Source organism: Populus nigra, chromosome 8, assembly GCF_951802175.1.
Source record: "Populus nigra chromosome 8, ddPopNigr1.1, whole genome shotgun sequence".
NCBI classification, from domain to species: domain Eukaryota; kingdom Viridiplantae; phylum Streptophyta; class Magnoliopsida; order Malpighiales; family Salicaceae; genus Populus; species Populus nigra.
This window is the reverse complement of record NC_084859.1, coordinates 10,375,797-10,383,189: the sequence shown is the minus strand read 5'-3', so window position 1 is coordinate 10,383,189 and position 7,393 is coordinate 10,375,797. Positions and strand designations below refer to the sequence as shown.

The window sequence follows — 7,393 nt, the reverse complement described above, 5'->3', positions numbered from 1 at the left end:
GATGTTGTGACCACGTACAAAAGTATAAGAAACTTGAGTGCTAGCTTGTGTTGAGAAGAGGGGAGAGTTGAGATGGGTGGTTGGCTGCAGTTTGGGAGAGGAAAGGTGGGATGTGGAAGAAGAAGGGGAAGAAGAAGGAGAAACAGAGGAAGAGAGGAAGAGAGAGTGTCGGCAGAGGCAGTATATACTGGCGTTTACCAACGGACTCACCAACAGAAATATTCCGTCGGTAACACCGTCGGTGATTTCGCCGGTGTTAGCAACACGTCCCTGCTTGTCTGTCCGGGTTTGAATCCCTCAGTATTTCCGTCGGTAAATTCGTCTGAATAAAATCCACGTCATCCTGCCGTTGTAATTTTCAAAAAAAATTTCTCGCCGTCGGCGATGCCGCCGGTATATACTAACGGAATAATTCCGTCGGTATATACCAGCGTAATCACCGACAGATTTTGTCCATCGGAGAAGTCCGACATAATTTGTGACAGAATTATTTTCGTCGGGAATTTTTACCAACAGAAAGTTTCTGTCGGTAATTCCGTTGGTGTTATCCGATTTTCTGGTAGTGAAAGCATATTTATGCATTTAATTAAATAAATCAAGAATTATACGTGCCAATAAATACAAAAACAAAAGTGTTAACACATCTATTCGACTCGCCTCGCTACATATCAAATAATTTTATTTTAACGCAAAATAATAAATGGTTTTTAGGATCAATTCCTTCTTTTTTTATATTATTTGTGTTATTTTTATTCGACTTAATTTACATATGTTTTATGTTAGAAACAATGTTTTTCAAATTAATTTCGTAAGTTTTGAATTGTTAAACGGGGTTACTTAAAAGGATATATTTAATAATGCGTAGAATGGACTTGGATGGAAGGTTCATATTACATAAAATCATAAAAGGCAAGGGTTATATTAAAAAATTAAATTGATGAGGAACAAAATTAATGGAACCAAAACACTAGAGGTGATTTAATAACTATGGTGTTTATTTGTCTCATTTCTTAAGACTGTGTTTGTCTAGCTTTCACGTTGGCGGTAAAATAAATGCAGCAACATGATTGATATAGTATAAAATTAAGTTTTATATTGCAAGATTCACTAAAAATTAAGTTTAAAACGTAAATTTTATGCATCAGTTTTTATTATATACTTGTTTAACTAAGTTTTGTAAATATTCTTTATTTGTTTTTTTTATATATATTTTTTGTTATAAAAAACTTCAATATTTTTAGTAAATATTAATTTAAATCCAACAAATTACAACTACAAATATTTTTTTTAAATCACAGCTATAAAACCTATTTAAAAAATAAACACACTTAATCTCTTTTATTTTCTAATAGTTGCATGGTCATGACGTGTAAATCTCCTCAGCAATTCCTTGCCATGTTGTCAACTAATCTTTCTTCTTCTTCTTCTTTTGATTGGTTGGATGAAAGAGGGTGAACAGGTGACTGCAAGGCACAGGCCACCCAAAATGTTATAATGTTAGTTTTTGAGTTTGATTTTCAATAATTATAAGGTAGAATTTTTTAAAAGTAATTAAAAATTTATATAATTGTTAATTTTAAAGTTTATAGAATTAATCGAGGTACATATAAGCTGACTTGAATATTCATGTTAATAAATATAAGATGATGTAATTTCTTATTTTAAAATAAATAAAATTGAACATTTAATTGCTTGTGTTGCAAATTTGGAATTCTCCTTGACATATTGGCCGGGGTACGAAATTTTAGTTTCACTTATATATAGTTTACATGCAACAGCAAGTGGCTGGTTTACAGTTACATGCTAGGAGATAAAAAAAAAATCAATGTAAAATAATATTTAAGTTATAGAAATTTTTTTGGTATTGTTATTAAATTTTTATAATAGATCAAATTAGCCAGATTTGTTTATATGTATTATTTAAACAACACTTCTAACAAAATTGTCAGGATGGCCGAGTGGTCTAAGGCGCCAGACTCAAGTTCTGGTCTTCGTGAGAGGGCGTGGGTTCAAATCCCACTTCTGACATGACTGTTGAACGTAAAGGATATGGGAATAGTTTATTCTTAAAGAGCTTCATATTTTAAAATTTATTTTTACATTTATGTTTTAATTTCATATGTTTGTATTTTATTGCTTTTTTTAACAATTTTGTTTTTATATTATTTAATATACACGATTTCATAACATCACTTGTGCATTTTAATTGAAAGTAAAAGATCTAATCTCATCAAGTTTTATTTTATTGAAATTAAACAGTCTAGAGACCCAAAAATACTTTGGTTGGTGTTTAGAATTCTACTAGTTTTGTGGTACTTATGCTATGAGTCCAATAAAAAAAATATTAAAAAAAATATCCTTGCATTGCTGATATATTTTCTAATAGAAAAAAAAATATACTTACCAGAGTTCAAAATCTAATGCAGAAATTTAAAACAATAGTTTAAGAATTATATACACAAACAAATATAAAAAGAGATTCCAACATCCATCAATAACAATGGTGTGAAATTAAAAGAAAAACATAGATAAAAATATATGGTCCAAAGATAGACGATAGGTTAAAACTTAATTTGATTTAAAACAAAATTTCAAGATTTCATTTTTTTTTTAATAACGATGTAACAACATCTCAAATTGACAATGGCCAAATTGGTTTAACATGTCAAGTCTGCAACTAAGGTGATGAACGCCGCTAAATTCAATAACTTTATTTTTTAAAAATTATTTTTTTATTTAATTATATAATAACAAAAATAGATAATCACAATAAAATATATAGAAAACAATCATGTTGGGTTGCACACAAAAAATACCTGCTAATTTTAAAAAAGATATCCATAATCTTATTCAAAAACACAATAAAAATTAAATGATATTAAATAAAATAATATCAAGTTCATTTACTTGCGTGAGTCGGATCAAAAGTCTTTTAATGAAAAAAAAAAAAGAAATGTGCAGGTGTTTCCAATGTATTTTTTTACACTAATTTCTTTTTATTGTGAATAAAAAAAACTAATACATATATTTAATTATATAAATTGAGAATCATATATGTTTATAAATGCAAAAAAAAGGTGTCAATACTAACTAAAGATTGAACCAAAAAGATGAGAGAGATGTGCAAATTAAGATATCTGATAGCTTCACGACTCCTGGACGTGCAAATTAAGATATCTGATAGCTTCACGACCACTAGACCTGATTGAGTTTATTAACTTTATTTTTTGTAACCAATTACTTATTTAATTAAATGATAATAAAAATAAATAACTATAGGGAAGTGGTTAAATAAAATTAAAGGGAAAAAAATTTATGTAGGGTTACATAAAAAAAACACATGCTAATAAAAAAAAACAAATATAATTTTATTCAAAAACCAAGTAAAACTTAAATGATATTTTATTAAAAATATTTATAATTAATTTTAATTAGAATTGAATACCTGCCAGATAGGCTTGCCCTGCATATACTTAATTAATTTTTTTAAAATAATATAGTGTAAACCAAAGAAGAAAAAGAAAAAGAATAGAGATAGAAGTTAAAAAAAAATATCTAGGCACCTAGCCTTCGATGGCCCAGAACTTGGCTAAAATAAAAGGCCACATGCACAAGCCTACAAGGCTAGGTCCGCATGTCCGGGTTTTTAATATTTTTTTATCATGGCATAAAGATGAATAACTTGTTATTTATTTTTTAAAAAAAAATATTAAAGGTAAATAACGCATAGTTCGTATAGCTAGATAAGACATCATCTACTTCTTCAATTTCTAACCACCACAATGGTTGTCTGGATATGGTTAATTGTTTACACAATAATCCAATTTTTAATGCTTTTTAACCATAAAAAACAACCCCCCCCCCCTCTCAAAGAAAAAGAAACAAATTGTTTCTCTGTTCAAATATTAAAATATAAATAAAATAAAATTTTAAACTAAAATATATAATTATCAAATTAATAGGACCAAAAGTGATTTTTGAAAATTTTTAAAGTTAGAAAACATTGACACTTTTTTTTAGATAAAAAGGGCTGCCATTTTCTTTTCTTTTCAATTTTGATCTTGTAACTCTAAATCTCATTCAAACAAAAAAGTTGATTTTTTATTGAAAAATCATGCATTAATAAAAAATAAAGATGTTTATTTGAGATCGTAATAAATTAATTGTAATCAAATAAAAAAAATATAAATCAATAGTACTTAAATAAAAATAAATTATAAAATCTAGTTTTTAATAAATATAATGTTAAAAAAATAAAAAATTGAAGGAAAAAAAACACAAATCACTATACAATCGGTATTTATATGTGAAGAAATGAATAGTAAAATCATTCGCCGTTTGAGATTTCTTCTTGATAATCTTAAGACTATATAGGGCTCCTTGAGTAGATGTCATGCTCGAGCCATTGTTTGAAAAGGCTATAATTCTAGTGTTAAGACTTGGAGGGAGAGATAATCCAATCGCACGGTTGAAATGAATAACGTCTAGGAGATTGAACATGGGCAGGTCGGTCCAAGCTCAAAGATAGATAGATGAGCTTTTTTTATATAAAAAATAAATTAACGCAAAAAGGCACCGCATTAATTTTTCTACACTATACAGAATAGGTTGCAATTATTATTATTTTTCTTTTGTACTTGGATGGAGTTTTTAGTCTCTTGCAACTTTCAACCCATATGTGGACCGTTGACAAAAAAAAAAAAACACGTAGCAGTGCTGCCAGGGAGAGGCAAATCAACGAAAAGATTGGTTAGGTAATTGTGCTGTGAGGTCAGCTGTGGGTTATTTGTATCAATAGCCCCATACATGCCAGCGGTTAAGAGTTGCCTATCGAATATTTGTGGGCTTATTACCCCAAATGGCAATGCATCACAAGTCTACCTAATTTGTTGGTTGATCCTAGCTATAATACAATAGGTTAAGAGTATTTTTGAAGGGAACATGTGTCCTAATTGGCTAGCCAACTTTGGATGCATCTATCCAAGTGCTTGGAGTTGATCATTCCTTCGTAATTGTAAGAAAATTAAAAGGCTAAAATGTTTTTTTTTATGTGTTTTTATGTAGCATACATATGGATTTTATACTAATAGAATTACAATAGATTTCCTACTTTACTTGAATAATTCAAAATCAAATTCCTATATCCATACAATTTCAATAACTTAAGATTATATATGCTCATAATTATCCTTCTACGTTTGTTGTTATAATCTTGGCACTTCATGTGCCTTATATCATTGGCAATCACTTAAAAAACTTATCTTCTTTATCTTTAGTTATAAGTGTTTGATCCTCTATATGTCCTCGTAATCTAGAGGGTAGAGCATGAACATTCATATTGGTTTGCACTTGTTTGAATTTTATTAGTGGTAATGGCTTGGTCAAAGCATCAATCAACTGATCTCTACAAACTTGATCTCTAACAAAGTGAAAATCTATTTTGATTTGTTTTTTTTTTATAAAACATAAGATTAGAGTTGAGATAATTTGGTCCAATATTGTCACACCATAGGATTGGAGCTTGTTATTGAGGAAAACCAATTCAGATAACACTGACTTGATCCATGTAAGTAATATTGTTGTATTTTATAGAGCCTTGTATTTTACCTCAATACTGTTGTTTGGTAACTCCAGGAGACTAAGTTAGATCCTAGAAATATGCAATAAGCACCAACAAATCCTCAATCATCTCTCTCGGCTACCCAATATGAATAAGAAGAATATGCTTGCAATATGAAATTTGGATATTTGATGATATGTAAACTTGTAGAAATTGTATGTTTAAGATAACACATTATGCATTTGACTGCAAGTTAATGAAAATCAAGAGACTTATACATGAATTTGCTAACTTTATATACATCAAATGCTAAATCTAGCCTTGTAAATGTAAAATATTGCATGCTACCAACAATACTTAAACAGAGACTAGTATTTTCAAAATGTTTTTCATATGTAGAAGTAAGATGACAATTACAGGTTGTAAGCCCTAGGAATTTTTTTATAAAATAATAAAGAATGGATAAATAAGACATCATGAGGATTTTATTCTGACAAAAAAAAATAATGATTAAAGGGATTTTTTTGAAAATAAGAAAAGAAAATTGAACCAAGTTAGTATAAAAAAGGGCATTAAATGTTAGGAGAAGTTTAGAAAAATAACTAAATAATGAAATGAAGGAATTGTGGGGAAAATTTTCAAAATTTGAAAATTTCCATCTCTCTTTTATTTCTTTCCAGGCTGGCGACAACATATGAAAAGAAAGAAAGGAGAACTTTTCAAAAGAATTCTTCTGCAAATGCTTAGGAAAAGAGAGATTAAGGGTTAAGGTGGGTTTAGGGAAGGATTAAACACAAGAAAACACTAAGATTATGAAGGATTTGTAGAGAGAAAGATTGTTTAAAGGAGAAAATGAAGAAAGGAGGAGAGGAAAAAAAAGACTTGGAATAAACCTAAAGTGGTTTGTGTTCGAAACTTAAATTATGACTTAGAAGGATATTTAGAACGTGTTTATGTCAATTTGAATAAAAATTTCTTGATTTTCATTATAATTCTTGCAAAATCAAATCAGGGTTCTAGATGGAAATTTAAGGGAAATGTAAATTATCTTGAAATTGGATTTTTAGAATCAGTGTGGAATGAATGAATTTATGATGAATTGATGAATAAATTGGGGGGGGGGGGGATTTTTGAGACCCTAAGTGGTCGGCCATGTGTAAAGTAATGAATAGTAAGTTTTCTTGATAGTTTTTATAAATTGTGTTGTAATTGTGCTATTAATGATGATTTTTTTGAGTATTTGATGTTATTTCACTTAATGATGGTGAGTTTAATAAATTGCGAATTTAGTGTAATTGAAGAAATTGTTAAATAAAAAAAATAAGAAAAATGGTTTCTGAATAAGAAAAATTATAGAAATCAACAAGTTCATGTTTTTTTTCTTAGGGTTGGCCAACAATAATGAAAGGAAGAGTCAAATTAGTCATGTATTAAGTTAGTATAAGGATGTTATCAAGATATGATATATGTTGTAATTAGAATATAAATGAACAAAGAAAGATAAGAATGATGAAATGTTTATTTGTAAGAAATTTAAATGCTGATACGATTAATTCCATTATAAATCAAAATGGAACATTAAGAATGAAAAGTTAAATATAATAGTGATTTTTTTTTATTACCGAGTTTGTTAAGATTAGTGCTGGTTAATAAGAGAATTGATTTATAGAAAATACCTTAGCAGCTGCGCTACTAACCCGAGCTAGAGGAGGAGCTTCTAACATAGGAGGTAGGTTCCCAATACTGATAACATTCTTATGTTATGTTAATGTTGTTATTGTGAAATTTATTTATTTATTATGATATTATTGTATAAGTAAGTAAGTAAATGAA

At 28.5% G+C, this 7,393-nt stretch overlaps 1 non-coding gene across 1 annotated transcript; it reads left to right on the top strand.

The window, feature by feature from the left end:
* Positions 1-1,944: 1,944 nt before the first annotated feature.
* TRNAL-CAA (transfer RNA leucine (anticodon CAA)) lies at positions 1,945-2,028 on the top strand. The gene has a single exon. It is a non-coding gene; the product is annotated as a tRNA-Leu (tRNA).
* The last annotated feature ends 5,365 nt before the right edge of the window (positions 2,029-7,393 follow it).